At 41.9% G+C, this 21,528-nt stretch overlaps 1 protein-coding gene and 1 pseudogene across 1 annotated transcript in view; both read right to left on the bottom strand.

Annotated features, from left to right (window-relative positions):
* Positions 1-21,528, bottom strand: part of MAP3K13 (mitogen-activated protein kinase kinase kinase 13) — a gene marked incomplete in the record, with an annotated part of 209,405 nt that overhangs the window by 117,835 nt on the left and 70,042 nt on the right.
* On the bottom strand, positions 10,936-12,068 carry LOC106736234 (heterogeneous nuclear ribonucleoproteins A2/B1 pseudogene; annotated as a pseudogene).

The following is a 21,528-nucleotide window of genomic DNA, read 5'->3' as shown; positions in this document are numbered from 1 at the left end:
AGAATCACTGCCACCCTAGCTTCCACTCAGTAAAAAAAATCACTGATCAAAACAAACAAAACACCTTGTACACTAAACAACAACAACAAAAATTTTTGAGAGGTTTTTGCTATAGGGCGTGTGCGCTCGTCAGACAGACAGACAGAGACAGAGAGACAGAAAGCGAGAAATCACCCCCCAGGGGGGATGGCCACGCCGCAATCCCTTCTCCTCCATTCTCCTCTCGAGATCTTGGGCACGCACGCACACGCGCCTGGAGTGAGTTTAAGCCACCGGGTCCGGGACTCGAACCGCAGTCGACTACATGGGAGTCCAGTGACATAGCCATTATGCTAACTGCTGGTCCCAACAAAAAAATTTTTAATGCCAGAGGGCATGTGCACTTGCCAGAGAGAGAAAAACAAAGAGAGACAGAGACAGAGGGAGCAGAGAAAGCACCTCCCCAGAGGATGTGGTCACACTACAATCCTTTCTCCTCTCCATCTCCATCCTGTTAGGACTTGGGGTATGCATGCACATGTGCCCAGCGTGTTTTCAAGCCTCTGCAGCCAGATTTGAACTGCAATAGGCCGCGTGGGATCCAGCCCCCTTAGCCACTAGGCAGTGGGGCCAGCCTACTATTAGCAAATGTTCATGAAGTGTCTACTCCATGCCAGGTACTGCATATAAACTGTTGAACAAAAAGTTAGTATTGTATATTCACTTTGAATATTAGGTTGGGCTGTTGGAGAAGTCACGATGCATTTTTGCATAGAGAAACAGAAAAATGTCATGAGTTTTCTGATGACCCAGTATATACTCAAGGCGCCTGACGTGGTCAGCACCAACCCTCTGTTGATGGTTTATCAATCTGTTTGATTAATCAGATCTGTGTGCAGATCTGTATCGGCACATAAATAGGAAAATGAGTGGGGCAGATGGTGGTGATAAAATGCGATGCTCTGTGAAGTGGATCTACGTGGGAAGGTTGCCAGTTTGAGTCCCGAGACCTCCCCGAGTATGCTTGGCACATGTGTGCCCGTGATCCGAGCCAGCTGAGGCTGGGCGGGGCTGGACTGCAGCATTGAGACCCTGTAGGGGGCGCTGTATTTCTGTGTCCTTGTCTGTCTGCCTGCCTGTCTCTGTCTCTCTCACTCATGGACTGTAAGTAAGTAAGTAAAAAAATAAATAAAATGCACGAGAAAGTCTCTTTACTGTATCCTGCCCCCGTACTCTCTTCTCCTATCCTTAACATTGATGACTATCTAAACATTATTTACTGTCCTTCTCCCTCCATTAGAAAAAAATAAGACCCAACGAGGGCAAGAATTTTTGTGTTTTTTATAATGATTTTATTGAATTTTGTTTATTATTACTTATTTTATTTTATTTTTTAGTTTCACCAGAGAGTGACAGAAAGAGAGAATGGGAAAGTGAGAAAGCAAGCCACCAGGTCTGGGACTCGAACTGTGGCTGGCTATGTAAGAGTCCAGTGTCTTAACCACCACACCACCTGCTGGCCCCGAATTTTTATGTTTTATTCACTACTGTGTATGTACCCAGTACCTAGAACACATAATAAATGATCGATAACTATTTGTTATTTAAATTAATGAAAAAATTAATTGACAACACTTCTACACTTGCCAGTTCTAGGTAGTCCATCCTCTTTTCCATTACGGTCCTTCACCATTCCCTTCAAGCACCCTGCCCTGCCCAGCTGGGGCTTCGCTCTCTCAGTGCTTTTTCTGCTGGTTACATTTAGGCAACATACAGCCAGTCTGGCCTCCATGGTTATGAATGACCTGAGAGCCCTCATTTGCCATCACCCTCTTGGCTTCCACTGCATCTGCTGTGCCAGCACTTAACCCTGCGTTAACCTCGCCATCCAACTGTCCTCCAGTCCAGTGCTAAAGAAGGTCTTCGATTCATGCTAGACTGAACACAACAATTTACAGTAGTACTCCACACTCAAAATTTATGCTATACAGAAGAGAATGGGACTGGGAATTAGGGCTGGGTTTGGAAGTCGAATATAATATCCCCTGTTTGGTTTCTCTGGTTGGGCCAACAACTTTTTTGAGCCATTTTTTCTTATCTGTGAGATGAGAATAATAGTTCCTTACTTCATATTATTCGTGTATTGAATGAAACAATGTATAATTCTCTGAGTAGATTTACAGGCATACAGAGATTAATAAATGTTTGCTTATTCTCTTCCTTTAACATATTTGCCTAACCTCTAATGACACCTTAACTCTCTGAGTGATTAACAAGAAAATCTGTGCTTTCTGGTATGAATCTTAATTTTCTTTCTTCTCTCCTGTGCATATCAGAATCCAGTTTTTATTCCTCTTCTCTCATGATCTGGAAATAGCATCTCTTTTCTTTTCTAGGACTAGCCCTTTCTCCATGCCAACAGTTTTCAACCCTGGTTGCACACTAGAATCATCTGGAGAACTTTCAAAAAATGCAGATGACTAGGCCTCATCATAGACCAATTAAATATGAATCTCTAGGGTAGGAACATATGACACCAGTATTCTTGTTTTCCTTTACTCATGAGAGAAGATCTGTATGTCACAGTAAGAGAGGAGCACCCTCCACAGGGGCTGGTCTTGCCACAGTCCCCTCCTCCAGCCCTCTAGCCCATGGGACCTTGGGCACTCAAGGGTATGCCCATCATATTTTTCAGGCTTGGATTTGAGATCCTTATAGGATCTTTAGTTTTGCTTATAGGGGACATGCACTTGCGGGGAGGGGAGGAGAGGGCAAATGAGAATCCCCCCTGGGGAATGGCCATGCTGCAATCCCTTCTCCCTCCTTCTCCCAGAATTCTGGGCATGCATGCACACACACACACGCCCAGGGTGACTGTCAAGCCACTGAGTCTGGGACTCAAACTGCTCAGTCAGCCATGTGGAATTCAGCACCTTAACCTCCACATCACCTGCCAGCCCAAAGATTGGCTTCTCTCGAGCAGCACATTGCCCATGCTTCATGGAGCCGGCACCAGTATTATTTTTCAAGTTCCTTGACAGCAGCCCAAGAAGAGTCACAGGTGAAAGAATAACAAACTTTTAAACAAATATTGCTAGAACTGGATTTCCACATTCAAAAGAATGAAATTGAGTCCCTTGCTTGTATCATTCACAAAAAATAACTCAAAATGGATCACAGACTTAAAATGTAGAGCTAAAAATATAAATTCTTAGAACACAATATAGGAGTCAATCTTCATAACCTCAAGTTAGGCAAAGCCCCTTAAGATGTGACATCAAAAGCACAAGCAACAAAATATTTTATTTATTTAAAAAAAATAAGTGAATTTCATCAAAATTTAAAGTTTTTATACTACGAACCAATTCACCCAGAAAAAGACAACACACAGAATGAGAGAAAGTATGTGCAAATCGTGTATCTGATAAAGCACTTGCATTCAGAATATATGACTCTTACAACTCAATAATAATAATATAATCTAATTTTTAATATAGGCCAAGAGTCTGAATAGACATTTCTCTGAAGAAGACATACAATGGCCAAGAAGTACATAAAATGCTCTCAATGTTGTAAGTTTTAGGGAAATGTACACTAAAATAACGATATACCACTTCAAACTCACAAGATGTTTGTACTCTTAAAGACGGCATAAAGGTAGACAATAACAAGTGTTGAAAATGAGCAGGAATTGGAACACTCATACACTGCCAATGAGAACATCAAATGGTGCAGATACTTTCTTTTTTTTTTTTTTTTTGAGAGTTTTTTGCTAGAGGGCGCTCACAAGAAAGTGAGAAATCACCCACCAGGGAGGATGGCCATACCACAATCCCTTCTCCTCCATTCTCCTCTCGGGATCTTGGGCATGCATGCACATGCGCCCGGTGTGAGTTTAAGCCACCAGGTCCGGGACTCGAACAGCGGTCAACATCATGGGAGTTCAACGACATAGCCATTACACCAAAGGCTGGTCCCCGGTGCAGACACTTTGAAAAACAGTTTGCTATCTCTTCAAGACGTTAAACCTATAGTTATCAAATAACCAATCAGTTCCACTCCTAGGTATATGAGGGTACTTCAAAAAGTTTGTGGAGGGACCAACAGTTAGTGTAATGGCTAATGGCTATGTCGCTGGACTCCCATGTAGTTAACCACGTTCAAGTTCTGGACCCCGTGGCTTAAACTCACACCGGGCGCATGTGCATGCATGCCCAAGATCCCGAAGGGGAAATGGAGGAGAAGGGATTGTGGTGTGGCCATGCTTCCTGGGGGGTGATTTCTCGCTTTCTGTCTCTCTGTCTTTCTCTGTCTTTCTGGCAAGTGCACGCCCTATAGCAAAAAACCTCTCCAAAAAAAGAAAAAAAAAAGTTTGTGGAAAAGTAGAATTAAAGCACAAATTTTGAAATCCACACATAATTTTTTTTACTTCTTCTTTTTTTTTTCGCTATAGGGCGTGTGCGCTCGCCAGACAGACACAGAGAGACATAGAGACAGAAAGCGAGAAATCACCCCCCAGGGGGGATGGTCACACCGCAATCTCTTCTCCTCCATTCTCCCCTCGGGATCTTGGGTATGCACGCACACATGCCCGGCGTGAGTTTTAAGTCACTGAGTCCGAGACGTGAACCGCAGTCGACTACGGAGTCCAGCGACATAGCCATTATGCTAATTGCTGGTTCCCCGTAATTTTTTTCATAACAAGCATTTTCTATGACCTTTTTGAAGACCAGGCACATACCCAAGAGAATGAAAACATGTTCACACAAAAATCTGCACACAAATGCACACAGCAGCATTATTACTAAACAGTCACAATGCTCAACAATAGATAGAATGGATAAGTACAATGTGGTATATCATGTGCATGGGAACAGTTAGCGATAAAAAGAAGTACTGATACATATCACAACATGGATGAGCTTAGAAAACGCTACATTACAGGAGAGATAGTCACGGAAGACCATATATTGTATGATTTCATTGATATGAAATGCACAGGTAGCGCAGATGACATGACTGTTTACATAGAAGACCCAACAGTAACCACAAAGAAACTCCTCGAAGTAATAAATGCATACAGTAAAGTGGCAGGATACAAAATTAACTTACAAAAATCTGTAGCATTTCTGTATACAAACAACAAGCAGACAGAGACAAAACTAAAGGAAGTAATCCCATTTACCATAGCCACAAGAAGTATAAGATACTTAGGAATAAAACTAACCAAGGAAGTCAAAGACCTCTATAAGGAGAACTATGAAAACCTTAAAAAGGAAATCAAAAAGTACACAAAAAAGTGGAAGGACATCTCATGTTCCTGGATTGACAGAATTAATACAATCGAAATGACAACCCTACCCAAACTAATCTACATTTTTAATGCAATCCCTATAAAATTATAAGAAACGTTCTTGGGAACCAGCAGTTAGCGTAATGGCTATGTCGCTGGACTCCCACGTAGTCAACCGCGTCCCGGACCCGGTGACTTAAAACTCACGCCGGGCGCGTGTGCGTGCATGCCCAAGATCCCGAGAGGAGAATCGAGGAGAAGGGATTGCGGCATGACCATCCCCCCTGGGGGGTGATTTCTCGCTTTCTGTCTCTATATCTCTCTCTGTCTGTCTGGCAAGCGCACGCACCCTATAGCAAAAATCTCTCCAAAAAAAAAGAAATGTTCTTCACAGATCTAGAAAAGACAAGTATAGAATTTGTCTGGAATCATAAAAGACCATATATTGCCAAAGCCATTCTGCGTAAGAAGAGTGGAGTAAGGGGCATCTCATTTCCTGACCCCAAAATATATTACAAAGCTGTGATAATCAAAACAGCATGGTATTGCACAAAAACAGACATGAGGACCAATGGAACAGAGCGGAGACCCCAGAAATAAACCCCAAAACATACAGCCAACTCATCTTTGACAAAAGGTACCAGTCAATCCAGTGGGAAAAGGAAAATCTCTTTGGCAAACAGTGCTGGAAAAACTGGGTATCCACCTGCAGAAAGATGAATCTGAACCCCAATCTGTCACCATTAACAAAAATCAGCTCAAAGTGGATAAAAGATCTAAACCTAAGACCACAAACAATAAAACTACTGCTGGAAAACACTGGGGGAAACTCTGGGAGACACTGGGGTAGGCAAAGGCTTCTTAAGTAAGACCCCCCCCTCCCAAGCACAAGCTATAATCCCCAAAATAGACAAGTGGGATTACATCATATCAAGCAGTTTTTTACACAGCAAAGGACACTGTCACTAGTGTGAATCAACAACCCTCAAAATGGGAGAGAATTTCTGTTAACTGTGCCTCAGATAAAGGTCTGATAACCAGAATACACAGGGAACTCAAGTGGTTTATCTGGAAAAAAAAGATTAGCTCAATTAAAAGATGGGAAAATGAGCTGAATAAACAACTCTCTAAGGAAGACATACAAACCGCCAAAAAGCACATGAAGAAATGTTCCACATCCCTCATCATAAAGGAGATGCAGATCAAAACCACAATGAGAAACCACCTAGCCCCAGTCAGAATGGTGAAGGTTAAAAAAACAAAAACCAGTAAGTGCTGGCGGGGATCCGGTGAAAGGGGAACACTCCTACACTGTTGGAGGGACTGTAAATTGGTCCAGCCACTGTGGAGAACAGTATGAAAGTTCCTCAAAGACCTTCAGATAGAGCTACTATATGACCCAGCAATTCCACTCCTGGGTATCTACCCAAAGGGCAGGAGAAGGCTCAATCGGAAAAGCGCTTGCACATCTATATTCATTGCAGCCTTATTCACGATCGCTAAGACACGGAACCAACCCGCATGTCCACAGATGAATGGATTGAAAAGGTGCGGCACATATACTCCATGGACTACTACTCAGCCATAAAAAACAAGGCCCTAGAATTTGATAGAAAGTGGACGAATATGGAAGATCTGTTGCTGAGTGAAATAAGTCAGGCTATGAAAGAGGTCGTATGTCTCCCCTTAACATATACCGACTGTCAGTACTCTATGGCAGAGAATGAAAGACTGGAGGACATATAAGCATTAAAAATTGTTATGGACACTAGAGACAAAGTGGAAAGAGTTGAGAAGGGGAAGAGCGAGAAGAGCGTAGGAAAGGAAATTTGGGGGGAAATGGACAGGTAAGTCATTTGTGGGATGCGGATATGATTTAGTATTTGTTGATGAGGATATGTTCTCAACTAGGCTGGACTGAGGTGTGTATATATATATATATAAAGAATTGCACAGATAGGCAAACCTATATAGAGAGAAAGTTGAGTGGTGGCTGTCTAGGGCTGCAGCATGAGGAGAAATGAGTGACTACTATTGGGTACAGGGCTCCTTTCTGTGATAATAAAAACGTTTTAAAATTGATTGTGGTGATGGTTGCATAGCTCTGTAACCATACTAAAAAACTACTGACTAGTAAAAAAAGAAAAGGGGGAGCCAGCAGATGGCATGGTGGTTAAGGGCGCTGGACTCTCACATGGCCAACCACAGTCTGAGTCCCGGACCTGGTGGCTTGCTTTCTCACTTTCTCTCTCTCTCTCTCTCTCTCTCTCTCTCACTCGCTTGCTCACTCTGTTCCTCTCTGGTCAAATATAAAAATATATAGGGTTAAATAAAATAATTATTTTTTTAAAAAAATTAAGAAAAAAAGAGGAAGGAAAGAAAAAAGGGAAAGAGGAAGGAAAGAAAAAAGGGTAAGAGGGAGAGAAAAAACTTCCACTGGTAATTTTAAAGTCTATTTCTGATAGTTTGCCCTCTACACTCCCTGAAGAAAAGAAGTCAAGATTGCATCTCTAAATCTTTGTCTCTTCCATGTCTTTACAGAATAATAACAGACACAGACAGGAGTGTGACAGCTTTGAAAGACTTTTCTTTTTTTTTTTTTAGCTACAGAGTATTCTTGGAGAACATTCCCTATTTTAATCAAAACTGCAAGTCAGGCTGCCACCTGGCAGAATTGGTCATCTTAGCTATCTTGATTCATTCGAGCTCCCCGCAATGAACTCAGCTGTAGCACACAGAAAGCGGGCAGACAGTGCAAACTAAACGGACCGGTTCTGCCATTCCAAGTGCAGTTGTTTTGTCATCTACCAGGGGATGTGGCCTCTGGCCCTGAGGAACTATTCTTTTGACAGTTCCCCAGGACAGGACTCTGGTTTGACTGACTTTGTTTACTAAATAAATTAATTCCTACTTCTGGAGAGGCTTCAATTTTTAAACAGAAAGCCGTTTATTGACAGTCACTGATACACAGGATTTTATTGTTTGATATTAAACAATTAAGAGTTATTGTTTTTTCCTACAAGTACACTATACATAAAAATAAATATAATCTAGAATACAGCCATTAGGAGTGGGGTGAGAAGAGGATTCTATATGCACTCTGTGCCTTAAAGGGACAGTTCTACTTTAATAAATCCAAAGAGCAAACTGTTTCTTTCATGCAAGTAAAGCTCTCTTTTGCAAATGTGCCGAAAAGACAGTCTGATGAACGTTTCTTAAGATGTTGGAGTGTGTACACGTACCTCAAAAAATATCTCAAGAGTTCAGTCTTTTGATCTGGTAGACATCAATAATTTAAAATAAATTTAAAATTGCTTTCAACAAATTTTCAAGAAATAAAAAAAAGCTGAAATAAGTCAAGATGTTTACAAATACAGAGAAGTATGTCTCAAATGTTATCTCATTTGTTCAACCCAGCAAATAAAAACACAGCAAAACATGAAGCCATAATTGAGTACAGATCAAGATCATAATCTAGAAGGCTTGAGAAAAGATTATACCGTGAAAATCTCCAAACTTAGTATTGATTATGGAAGGCAAACATAACAATGCTGGGTGATAAGAAACAGTAAGCATTTTGTCTTCTCTCTCCCCAGAAGGAACAGCCAGGTGCGTGGTGCAGACTGGTATATTAAATGCTCAAAGTCAGGCAGTTGGAAAATGCTATTAGATTATTTGGGTGAGGAGCTGCCCTGGGGCAGAACATGTCAGTGTCACATCCCTCTTTTTAACATCACAACTTTCACCAGAATAAACCAGGGCCTTGAAAAATAAATTCAGTCACAAATACTATCTCCCTGTTAAAATTCCAAGTAAACTCTTAGGTCAACTTCACATATGGAACATATCGGAACTTTTCCATGTTTCCCAAACACAGCGGCATAAAGCGCTTTCAATTGGAAGATCGTCTTAGAAAAACACTCAGGGGCATTTCTATGCAATAAAATTATGAGACACTGTCGGAAAGCACGCTTTAGTTTTCGTTAGGTGATCTTTTGAAAATTAGAATTTAAAGATAGTTCCCTTTCTGCATCTGGTGCAAACTTCCAGGTTTTTGACAATATAAATAAAATGCATACCGCGACGAAAGAGCTTCCAATGTATGTAAATACGTTACAATAGCGCCCATCATAAGAGCTCCTGGAAAATGGTGTACCGCACTCCTCTTCTCCCAACCGCAATGGCAAGACGCTGACTGTCCCACAATTATGAAACAAAGGCAAGGTGAAAGGTGAAAAACGACAGGAGGGACAGCAGAGCCGGGCAGGATAGGACCTGTCCTGTCTTGCTGGCCCGGCTTCTCCCAGCACCTTTCCGGAGTTTTGGGCTTTTCCTCCAACACCATCCACATCATCTCTCAGAGAAATAAATCTCCCTTTGGGGAAGCCAAGCCAGCATCCAGAGGTAACGTGCAGAACCGTAAATGAAAAATGTCCACGTCTAGCAGGCAGACAAGCACAGGAAAACCAGCTGTCAGTTTCAGAGGCTCTGGCTTTAACGGGGTTTCGAGTTTCTCTCCGCCTCTGCCTCGCCTGTCTGTCTCACCATGCCTCCCCTCCGGAATACGTTTCCTAATCATCTCAAATCACAGATACATTCTCCGTCTGTCCTTGTGAAATAAATGCTGATGAAACAAAAACACAGTGCAATACTCACAGCAATGAAGAATTCCTACACATGCTGTTCCATTTTCTTGCTTTAAAAAGATGGAAGGTGAATGTAAAAAGCGTGCAGAATTAGAAAAATAAGGGGGAAGGAGATACCACGCATCCGATCCTCCAACCCACCGCAAAGGAGCCCAAAGGCTTGCTGACGTCACAGATTCATGAATGGATGTAAATTGGACTGGTTTAGGATTCCGCACAGACTTCGCTCTGGTGTGTGCCATGAAAAAAAAAAAAAAAAAGAGGGGGAGGGTCTAGAGTATGCCTGGCCAATAGGCTTCAGGCTGCCATGGCCTGCCTTCTTTTAGAAGGAATCTGGTCACAGAATAAACAGAACCTGCCAATCAGACGTCTGCCACTGCCTTAAGACAGACTGGCAAAAGAGGAGAGAGAGGAAGAGAGAGGGGGGAAGAGAGAGAGAGAGTGTGTGTGTGTGTTTCAAGCTGTGGTAGTCATGAAAACATTATTATTGCTATTGAATGAAGGAATCAAAATAGAATTTCAGTGGAATGCTACCAAAATGCATATAGAAGACATTACATCTTTTGTTCATTAGCATTACTTTCTTTAACCTTTTTCTAGCTGTTTTTTTTTCTTCAGAATTATTTTATTAAATCATAAATGTACAACAGCTTCTTAACTCTACACACGTACTTAAATTGTTTAAAGGGAAAACATCATGTCTTATTACACCATGATCCTGGCTAATAGCTTTTCAAAGCTTTGAGAAAAATCTTTAAAAAGTTTTCAGATGTCACCTGAAACTTACAAATTTAACATTATCAAAGAAGGAATGCTTCTACACTTTACAAAGACCACTAGAAATTAAAAAGCTAAGAAACTGTCTCAAAGGCATTTTTTTTTTTTTTTACAATCCTTTCTCCAAAGTAAGGTACTGTTATTAAATAATCCAGTCTATTCCCAAAATGGCTTGCTGCATCTGCTCTGGTGTCTTCCGCCACATCACTGCATAGTTATGCATGACTGAGATTAGAGTTCCCTTAACATTGTTATTTCGATAACCTGAAGCTGTTCTGTTACCTCTGGGCTCTCATCCTCTCCTATTTATACAGTGAAGCCCATGGCAAAGAGGAAGAAGCTCAATATCGGCTCCTCCCACCATAACCCCTAGTTTCTCCAGTGCCTCCTCCACCATATGGTCCCCCCATGTTCCTGCTACCACCAAAGTTTCCACTCTTCATTGGACCATAGTTAGAAGGTTGCTGGTTATAGTTTCCAAAATCATTGTAATTTCCACTTCTGTAATTTCCTCCTCCATAGTTGTCATAACCACTTCTGTAGCCCCCACCCTGGTTGCCATATCCAGGTCCTCCACTACCATACCCTCCTCTTCCTCCTCCATGACCAGGGCTACCTCCAAAATTGCCACCTCCAGGTCCGCCTCCAGGTCTGCCTCCATAACCATTATAGCCATCCCCAAAGCCACGTCCACTTCCATACCCATCAGATCCTCCTCTACAGTTACTTCCTGGTCCTGGTCCAAAATTTTCACCCCCACCATGTGAATCTCCAAAACCGAAATTGCGTCCTCTCCCACTCCTAGAACTTTGGACTTCCTGCATTTCTTGTCTGACAAAGCCTTTCTTACTTCTGTGTTGTGTCCGTTGATAGTGTGGTATTTCTGCAATGCAGTTTTACCCACGGGATCATGGTCATCAAAAGTAACAAGGCCAAAGCCTCTTTTCTTTCCAGATCGCCAATCATAATTATCTCAATGGTGTCAACTTTTCCATATTCCTCAAAATAATCTCTAAGGTGATGTTCCTCAGTGTCTTCTTTAATTCCACCAACAAACAACTTCTTCAGTTACATGAGCCCCTGGCTTTCCAGACTCCTCTCTTGCCACAGCACGTCTGGGCTCAACGACTCTCCCATCAATTGAATGAGGTCTCGCAGTCACGGCAGCATCAACCTCAGCCATGGATGAGAAAGTCACAAAACCAAATCCTCTTGATCTTTGGCTTGCAGGATCCCTCATTACCACACAGTCTGTAAGCTTTCCCCATTGCTCGTAGTAGCTCCTCAAACTTTCTTCTGTGGTTTCAAAGCTTAAGCCACCAATAAAGTTTACGGAACTGTTCCTTTTCTCTCTCCATCGCGGACTCAGTCGCTTCAGCCGCATTTCCCGCAGCCGAGCGAGATGAGAGAGATCTCCGCGGACGAACGCGAGCTGGATCGGTCCTGGCGCTGTAGTGAGAACGACCGCTGTTCAAGAAACAACGCCCTTTTCCTAGCTGGTAAGCAATGTGCCTGATGGTGGGGAATTCAAATCAGGGAAATAGTTTCTAAAAGTGTTTATTGGTCTTACATGCCCTGTATAACATGACATGTCAAAGCAAAAGAACAGGGAAAAAGAGTAGGTGGGGAAAATAACCTAATGACAAAGGAAACAAATATCTAACATAGTATCACATAAATGCCATTGTTTCCTATAACAAGAACGTCTTGCTGACCTTCCTGGTATATCACAAGTGGGTGTGGAAGAATAATTATCACTATCTTTAAATAAGGAATAGCATTTCCTTCTTGGTTTATTCAACTGCTGACACTGAATCTTTGAGCAAATTTTGGTTTCAGCAAAATGTCTTATTAACAGGAAAAACAGTTGTCTTAAAGTCACCCAAATGGCTTACAACTTCTCTTTACTTAAACATTTTCCAAAGTTACACAAAATCATGAGACCAGCAGTTAGTGTAATGGCTATGTTGCTGGACTCCCACGTAATTGACCGCGGTTTGCGTCCCGGACCCGGTGGCTTGAAACTCATGACAGAGGTGTGTGTGCGCGTGCCCAAGATCCCGAGAGGAAAATGGAGAAGGGATTGCGGCATGGCCATCCCCTCTGGGGGGGTGATTTCTTGCTTTCTGTCTCTGTCTGTCTGGAACACACACGCCCTATAGCAAAAAACACTTAAAAAAAAAGTTACACAAAATCGGAAATTAACGTAACTGATTACTTTATGCCATCACTTTGCTTCGCAATTTCTAACACTTGGAAATTATGAATAAATACTGATCGTGACCTTTATGAACTCAGAAAACAGCCTCGGATCCTTGAAACTGGAATAATAATGATTAATAGAAAGGTCTGGTTATGAGGTGCCCAATGACCAAGAAAGAACATTCTCAACAGAGATCTTCTCTGTGTCTCAATCAGATTATTTGGACAGCTGAGCAAAAGCAATGGTTGCTTGTTTGCGTGTGGGTCTGGAGGGTCCAAAGCTGACCACTAGGAAATACTACACATCTTTGGCTTGTTTGGCCAAAGGAAACTTTTCAGGATTACTCTGCACTCAACAAAAATTTTCGTTTACTGTTCCACCACAAATGACAGAATACCACTGGCAAAAAAATATAGTCAACAAATGTCTCTAAAGGAGCTTACTGTGGAACATCACTAAGGAAAAGACAGACTAAAGAAGCTTCCTCGTGTAAAACGGAAGTGCCCCGGGCCAGTGCAGAATTGGTTCATCCCAGTAGGCATGTGTGTGCCATGAGACCTATTCAATGTACCAACAAGTCCATGGACCAAAACGTTCTTAGAACTGAAAAATGAGAAGATGAAAAATATACACCTCTGTTTCTTGGAACAGCAATCAAAGTCAACCAGGACACACGAAAATAATCAGATTTATTCTAAAAATGTTTTTTTCTTCCTAAATAATACAAACTAATAGAATAGTCCACATAGTCTTACTGTAGACCATTAGCCATAAGATGGCCAAGAACATCAACTTACAGACATTAAATACCTACAGCTTTTTGTATGTCAATCATATCTAAATAGAAACTAGTTTTTTGTTTGTTTGATTTTGTTTTTGTTTTTAAGGGGCCAGTAGGTGATATGGCGGTTAAGGCACTGTACTCCTACGTGGCCAACCACAGTTCAAGCCCTGAACCTGGCAGCTTGCTTTCTTACTTTCTCTTTCTCTCTCTCTCTCTCTGGTGAGTACACTCGCTATTGTTTTGGAAACAGAAGAAGATAGGAAGAAGAGGGCATGGAAACACACACTCTAGGGCTGCACTACCCAAAAGAATTTCCTATGGTATGGAAATGTTCTATAATTTGCCCTGTGTCGTCACACGTAGTTATTGAGCATTTGAAATTGTGCCTGTGGAACTGAATTTTTAGTTTAACTTAAGAAATAAATATTGGGTTGTTGAGAAAGTCATAACACATTTTTGCATAGAAAAACATGGAAAAATATGCCATGACTTTACCGATGACCTAATAATTTAGGGATCGGCAGGTGAAATGGAAGTCAAGGTGGCTGGATCCCACATGGCCGAGTGTGGTTTGAGTCCCAGACCTGACATATTAAAAATCACACTGGGCATGTGCGTGTGCATACCCAAACTCTCAAGAGGAGAACGAGGACAAAGGATTGCAGTGTGGCTACCCCTTACCCCCAGGAATGATTTATCTTTCTCTCTTTTTCACTTTCTTTCTCTGTCTCCAACAAGCACATATGGCCTACACAAAAATGAAAAGATAGTTTAAATTAAAAAGCAGTCACATGTGGCCAGTGGCTACCGTACGGGCAGTGCAGCTCTACAACTATCGTGCCAACTCCCGTCCTCATGAGTCATTTTTTATCTCAGCAGGTCGGGGTGCCGAGTGAGGGCTACGAAGCTATCAGCAAGGTGGATAGGCTCTTTTAAGAACCAAATGAATCTCTCTACATTTCAGTAATATCTAGAAGATGACTCTAGTCTTAATGCTCAGGAAGATACTCAAAATTCATTATTAGATAAAAATTTATGTATAGAAGTTAATGTACAATAACTCTGCTATGAAAATATGAGCTATTCTAGTGTTTTAGAAAAAAAAATGTGTCTTCTTAAAAAGAAAAAGGACTTTTTGGGGCCAGCAGTTAGCATAATGGCTATGTTGCTGGGCTCCCATGTAGTCGACTGTGGTTCACATCCCAAACCCAGTGGCTTAAACTCACGCCGGGCGCGTGTGCGTGCATGCCCAGGATCCTGACAGGAGAATGGAGGAGAAGGGATTGCGGCGTGACCATCCCCCCGGGGGGTGATTTCTCGCTTTCTGTCTCTCTGTCTTGTCTGGTGAGCGCATGCGCCCTATAGCAAAAAACCTCTTCAAAAAAAAAGAAAAGAAAAAGAAAAAGGACTTCTTTAAGCCAGAGTCTAAGGGAAGTCCAAAGTCCAAAGCATCAGTGGCAATTTTTTATTTTTTTGGTCGGAAATACCAGGAAAAAAGAAATAGTATAGTGATCTCCAATGCTAATGTGTGAGAACTCAGAGTTCCTTCACAGGCAACAGCATGTGGTGGTTACTGGCTGATAAAGAGATTTTGGTTCAAATCCTAGCTCTGCAACTTCCTAGCTGTGTAAGCTCAGCTATCCCCGAGTTTCAGTTTTCTTATTATTACAGGGGGATAACAGGCTTTCTGAACAGGTGAAGGTTACATAAAGTAACACACGTGAGAGTTTAGCACCACACCTGCATACAGAGGTATGTACTTGGTAACAGTCATAGCTATTTTTGATTTATCATTATTATTCAAACACCATGGACCCTTCTACTTGCTCAATAAGGAAAATTCTAACAACTTGGCAGATCCAGGAATCAAAACCACAGGAAAGAGCTCAGCATCTTTACTGGCTCAGACTAAAGTTTAAACAGATCTTTTTAGGAAATTTCAAAAACATCTATTAGTGACACATCTTTCTAATAGCTCATCCAAATCATTGTCCTTCAGGAGGAGGTTGGGGAATATTTTCTGAGGTTCTGAATCAAAGGTGGAAAAACCCTCAGGTAGTTAAGTTAGCTGATCAGGAGCTCTGTTCATTAAAAAATAATAATAAAATAAAATAAAAAGCAGCTAAGTTTTTCTACATGAAGATACGGTTTAGTCTGGCCTCATAGCTTAGTGGTTAAAGGAGCCTGACCCCACGTGGCTGATGGTGGTTGAAGTCTCAGTCCTGGGGGTTGAAAACAGGCCAGGTGCATGTGTTCCAAATCTCAGTAGGATAGAGAAATGGAAAGGAAGGAATTGTGGGGTGACCGAGCCCCATGCGGGGGACACTCTCTCCCACACACATAGCCAGCGAGCGCGTTTCCTCCAGCATTTAAAAAAAAGATATTGACAGTGTGTATAAAATGATACCAAGTAACATGGAAAACAATATACTCGGCGGGAACACAGGTCAGAATTCTCCATTTCCATACCAGAATTTAAACTTAATCTGCCCTTTTTCCTTTTCCATGGCATATGGATCCTTGGTCAATAAATGATTTTCAATATTCAAAGACTTCAGCAAACAATTCTTTCCATTTTTATTATCTACTATCCCACTCCCATTAAATGCCTATCTGAGAAAGTGATTATAAAGAAATATTTAAGAAAAAAACATAAGCATCACTGAAATCAATCCTTGGGCCAAGGGAGAGCTCAGAAAGCAGCCGGGACCCTTTGGCAGAATCACTCATTGTGAATGGCCTTGCCTTCGTCCAGAACCACACCGTTTCTTTACTGTCCGTTATCTTCCCTGAGGTCTCCCATATAAGGAATTCATATGAGGAATTAGTTTCACAACTTAACACCATGGAAAAGTCACCTTATTTTATCATCTATTTTTATGGTTATTTATTTACCTTTCAGATGACAATAATGTTCTGAATTTCCATTATTTTGCCCCTGCTGCTGGGAAGCTCAGGGTCAACTTTATGTTCAATTTTATATATGTGTGTATATTATACAATGATATACACCACATACAATACATGATTATATAATACATACGTAATACACATATATGATTTTGTGACTGGCACGTTTGCTTTCTTGTCCTTGTTTGGGTTTGATTTTTTGTTAATGTACATATTTCCTTATTATAAGCACTACAAATCCTTTTCTTTTAAAAATTTACTTATTTATTTCTCCCATGAGCAAGCAAGCAAGAGAGATAGGAGAAGGCAGAGAGAAGGCAGCCCCTGTGGGGTCCTGAGGCTGCGCCCCACCCCGGCCTCCAGCAGCCTGGGCCACAGGCATGTGCACGGCCAGCTTACTCAGGGAGGCCTCCAAACACAGACCGGGAACCCGCCGCTGCGGGTCAGCCGTGCAGAACACACGTCTTACTTCTGCGTCATCTGGGCCCTTCCGATCCTTTTCGAAAAGATTGGCTATCAATAAAATGTATGCTAAATACATATCGATAAACTTTTAAAATGAAAGTCTTATGTTGGTAAATTCTATCATCATTTTTATGATAAAAGAAAACTCTGAAAGTACATATGGTTAGGGCAAACTTTGGAGGATATTTTAACTGAAAATGTAATCTTCAATATATTTCTATCAAAGGAAAATAAAACGTCTCGTCAGCCGGAGAAGAGCAGTTGCCTAGGATGTTACATGCTATTTAGAATGAATTCTATCCGCTTAATGTTTTAGTGTATTATCCTGTCAAAACGATGACTACGAACGAGGGTGTGAGGACTCTGGCCGATAATGCAGACGCACTGAAGCAGGTCGGAAGTAGATAGGCTTCTCAGCTGATCAAACATTTAGCATCCTCAAATACACCATTCCATTACACGAATTCTGGCAAGCTACCATGAACCAGACCTTTGTGGGACTAAAAATAATCTTGAGTTTATAAAGACCCTTTGTGTATTAAAAGAGCAAAAGGAAACTTTACACATTATTTTACTCCTCCACATAGAATTCATACTATTTTCTGAGCACTCAAAAAATAATTCTTTTTTTTTTTTTTTTTTTTTTGGAGAGGTTTTTGCTATAGGGCACGTGCACTCGCCAGACAGAGACAGACAGAGAGACAGAAAGCAAGAAATCACCCCCACCCCAGTGGTGATAGCCACGCTGCAATCCCTTCTCGTCCATTCTCCTCCTGGGATCTTGGGCACGCACGCACATGCACCCGGTGTGAGTTTAAGCCACTGGGTCCGGGACTCAAACAGCAGTCGACTACATGGGAGTCCAGCGACATAGCCATTACGCTAACTGCTTGTCCCAAAAAAACAACTCTTAACTGTGTAACCTCTATCCTTTTGATCCTGTTTTAATTTTTCCCCTTCTTCAGCTAGATATGAGCTGGTATTTCTGTTAGCTTCACCATGAAGGCAATATACTTGGGAGATCAGAACATTGTTGGGGATAATGGACATCTTCTTCTGTCCCTCTGTCTCTATTCGACAGAACTTTTCCTCCCACTTGGTCTGTGTGGCATGGCTGGAGACAACCCTATGCAAAGCTAGGCCTCTGAGAGTGAGCAAACGGCACAGACTGGCCAGCCAACTCACACCTTGGTCCTCAGGGTTAGTATAAAGACAGGCGATGACCCTAAAGATAGGCAAATGGGAAGCATCAACCACCCCCTTGATGTTTTCAATAACTTCTGGGGGCTGGCTGGGCAAACGCACATCTGCTTCATCAGGACACCAGCCACAAGGACAGGGTAGACAGAGAGCTGCCCTCTTGGCCCATCTATACGGCAGAGGAAAGGAGGCCAGAGGTGAAGCAGAGGACAGATGCCTTTCATCCGTGACAGCATCTGCCTTCATTCTACGTCTGGCGCTGGTCACGCTGTGGGACCTCCCAATTACATAAGGAAACCAATCCCCACCCCCTTTATGACTTTAACCAGTTTGTCACATGCAGCCAAGAGTCCTTACTAACACAGTATCATTAACTGACTCTCTCTTGTCATATTCAAGAAAGCCAGTCAGGTTGGTGCAAAAGCAATCGCAGTTTTGCATTGTTGCAATTTGCCATTTGATAGTGGATACATTCTTAAGTAAATGTGGTCATGTTATACATTACTTTAATGTGTACTTCTCATTTTATGCTTTTTCACTTATGAATTATTACTTGCTGTTTATTTTACATTTGTATCTTAGACTATGGAAATGATGTTAGATCAAAGGCAAATTCAAGCAATTTTGTATTCAAGTTCAAAATGGGTCCTAAAGCAGCGGAGACAACTAGCAAGATCAGCACGCACTGCCCCAGGGCTGCCACTGTACGGCATGACCGTGTAGTGCAGTGGTGGCTGCCGAAGTCTGGCAAAGGAGACGAGAGCCTTGACGATAGGAGCATAGTGGCCGGCCATCAGAAGTGGACAGGTCAATGAAGAGAGGTCATAGAAGCTGATCCTCTTCCAACTACATGAGAAATTGCTGAAGAACTCGGTGTCCACCATTCTACAACTGTTTGGCATTTGAAGCAAACTGGAAAGGTGAAAAAGCTCAGTAAATGGGTGCCTCATGAACTGACTGAAAAATTTTAAAAATCATTTTGAAGTGTTGTCTTCTTTTACTCTACACAACAACAATGAAACACTTCTTGATCAATTTGAGACATGCAACAAAAAGTGGATTTTATACAACTGGTGATATACCAACTCAGTGATTAGACCTAGAAGCAGATCCAAAGTACTTCCCAAAGCCAAACTTGCATCAAACAAACAAACAAACAAACAAAGCTCATGATCGGTGTTGGGTGGGGTCTGATCTGCTATAGCTCTCTGAATCTCCATAAAACCACCACATCTGAGAAGTGTGCTCAGCAAGCCCATGAGATGCATCGAAAACTGCAGCCTGTAGCTGGCACTGCTCAACAGAAAGGGCCCAGTTCTTTCCAAGACAGCCCCTGACCGCAGGCTGTACACCCACTGCTTTAAAAGTTGAACGAATTGGGCTACAAAGTTTTGCCTTATCCACCACATTCACCTGACCTCTTGCCATCCGGCTACGACACTTCTTTACGCATCTCGACAACTTTTTTGCAGGGATACAGAAGATGCTTTTCAAGAGTTACCAAATCCCAAAGCATGGATTTTCATGTTATAGGCACAGACCTATTTCTCATTAGTAAAACTGTGCTGATCACAAAGTTTCCTATTTTGCTTAATACAGATGTGCTTGAGCCTAGTTATGACGATTTAAAATTCATAGTCCAAAACCGAAATTGCGTTTACACCAGCCTAATAAAATCAGACTCCCTGTATTCTGACAGTTCTTTCCCTAGGACACCAGCCACAAGGACAGGGTAGACAGAGAGCTGCCCTCTTGGCCCATCTATACGGCAGAGGAAAGGAGGCCAGAGGTGAAGCAGAGGACAGATGCCTTTCATCCGTGACAGCATCTGCCTTCATTCTACGTCTGGCGCTGGTCACGCTGTGGGACCTCCCAATTACATAAGGAAACCAATCCCCACCCCCTTTATGACTTTAACCAGTTTGTCACATGCAGCCAAGAGTCCTTACTAACACAGTATCATTAACTGACTCTCTCTTGTCATATTCAAGAAAGCCAGTCAGGTTGGTGCAAAAGCAATCGCAGTTTTGCATTGTTGCAATTTGCCATTTGATAGTGGATACATTCTTAAGTAAATGTGGTCATGTTATACATTACTTTAATGTGTACTTCTCCTTTTATGCTTTTTCACTTATGAATTATTACTTGCTGTTTATTTTACATTTGTATCTTAGACTATGGAAATGATGTTAGATCAAAGGCAAATTCAAGCAATTTTGTATTCAAGTTCAAAATGGGTCCTAAAGCAGCGGAGACAACTAGCAAGATCAGCACGCACTGCCCCAGGGCTGCCACTGTACGGCATGACCGTGTAGTGCAGTGGTGGGTGGCCCTTGACGATAGGAGCATAGTGGCCGGCCATCAGAAGTGGACAGGTCAATGAAGAGAGGTCATAGAAGCTGATCCTCTTCCAACTACATGAGAAATTGCTGAAGAACTCGGTGTCCACCATTCTACAACTGTTTGGCATTTGAAGCAAACTGGAAAGGTGAAAAAGCTCAGTAAATGGGTGCCTCATGAACTGACTGAAAAATTTTAAAAATCATTTTGAAGTGTTGTCTTCTTTTACTCTACACAACAACAATGAAACACTTCTTGATCAATTTGAGACATGCAACAAAAAGTGGATTTTATACAACTGGTGATATACCAACTCAGTGATTAGACCTAGAAGCAGATCCAAAGTACTTCCCAAAGCCAAACTTGCATCAAACAAACAAACAAACAAACAAAGCTCATGATCGGTGTTGGGTGGGGTCTGATCTGCTATAGCTCTCTGAATCTCCATAAAACCACCACATCTGAGAAGTGTGCTCAGCAAGCCCATGAGATGCATCGAAAACTGCAGCCTGTAGCTGGCACTGCTCAACAGAAAGGGCCCAGTTCTTTCCAAGACAGCCCCTGACCGCAGGCTGTACACCCACTGCTTTAAAAGTTGAACGAATTGGGCTACAAAGTTTTGCCTTATCCACCACATTCACCTGACCTCTTGCCATCCGGCTACGACACTTCTTTACGCATCTCGACAACTTTTTTGCAGGGATACAGAAGATGCTTTTCAAGAGTTACCAAATCCCAAAGCATGGATTTTCATGTTATAGGCACAGACCTATTTCTCATTAGTAAAACTGTGCTGATCACAAAGTTTCCTATTTTGCTTAATACAGATGTGCTTGAGCCTAGTTATGACGATTTAAAATTCATAGTCCAAAACCGAAATTGCGTTTACACCAGCCTAATAAAATCAGACTCCCTGTATTCTGACAGTCCT

This window comes from Tupaia chinensis, unplaced genomic scaffold (assembly GCF_000334495.1).
Source record: "Tupaia chinensis unplaced genomic scaffold, TupChi_1.0 Scaffold000708_1, whole genome shotgun sequence".
NCBI classification, from domain to species: domain Eukaryota; kingdom Metazoa; phylum Chordata; class Mammalia; order Scandentia; family Tupaiidae; genus Tupaia; species Tupaia belangeri.
This window is presented reverse-complemented; position numbering and strand designations above follow the sequence as displayed.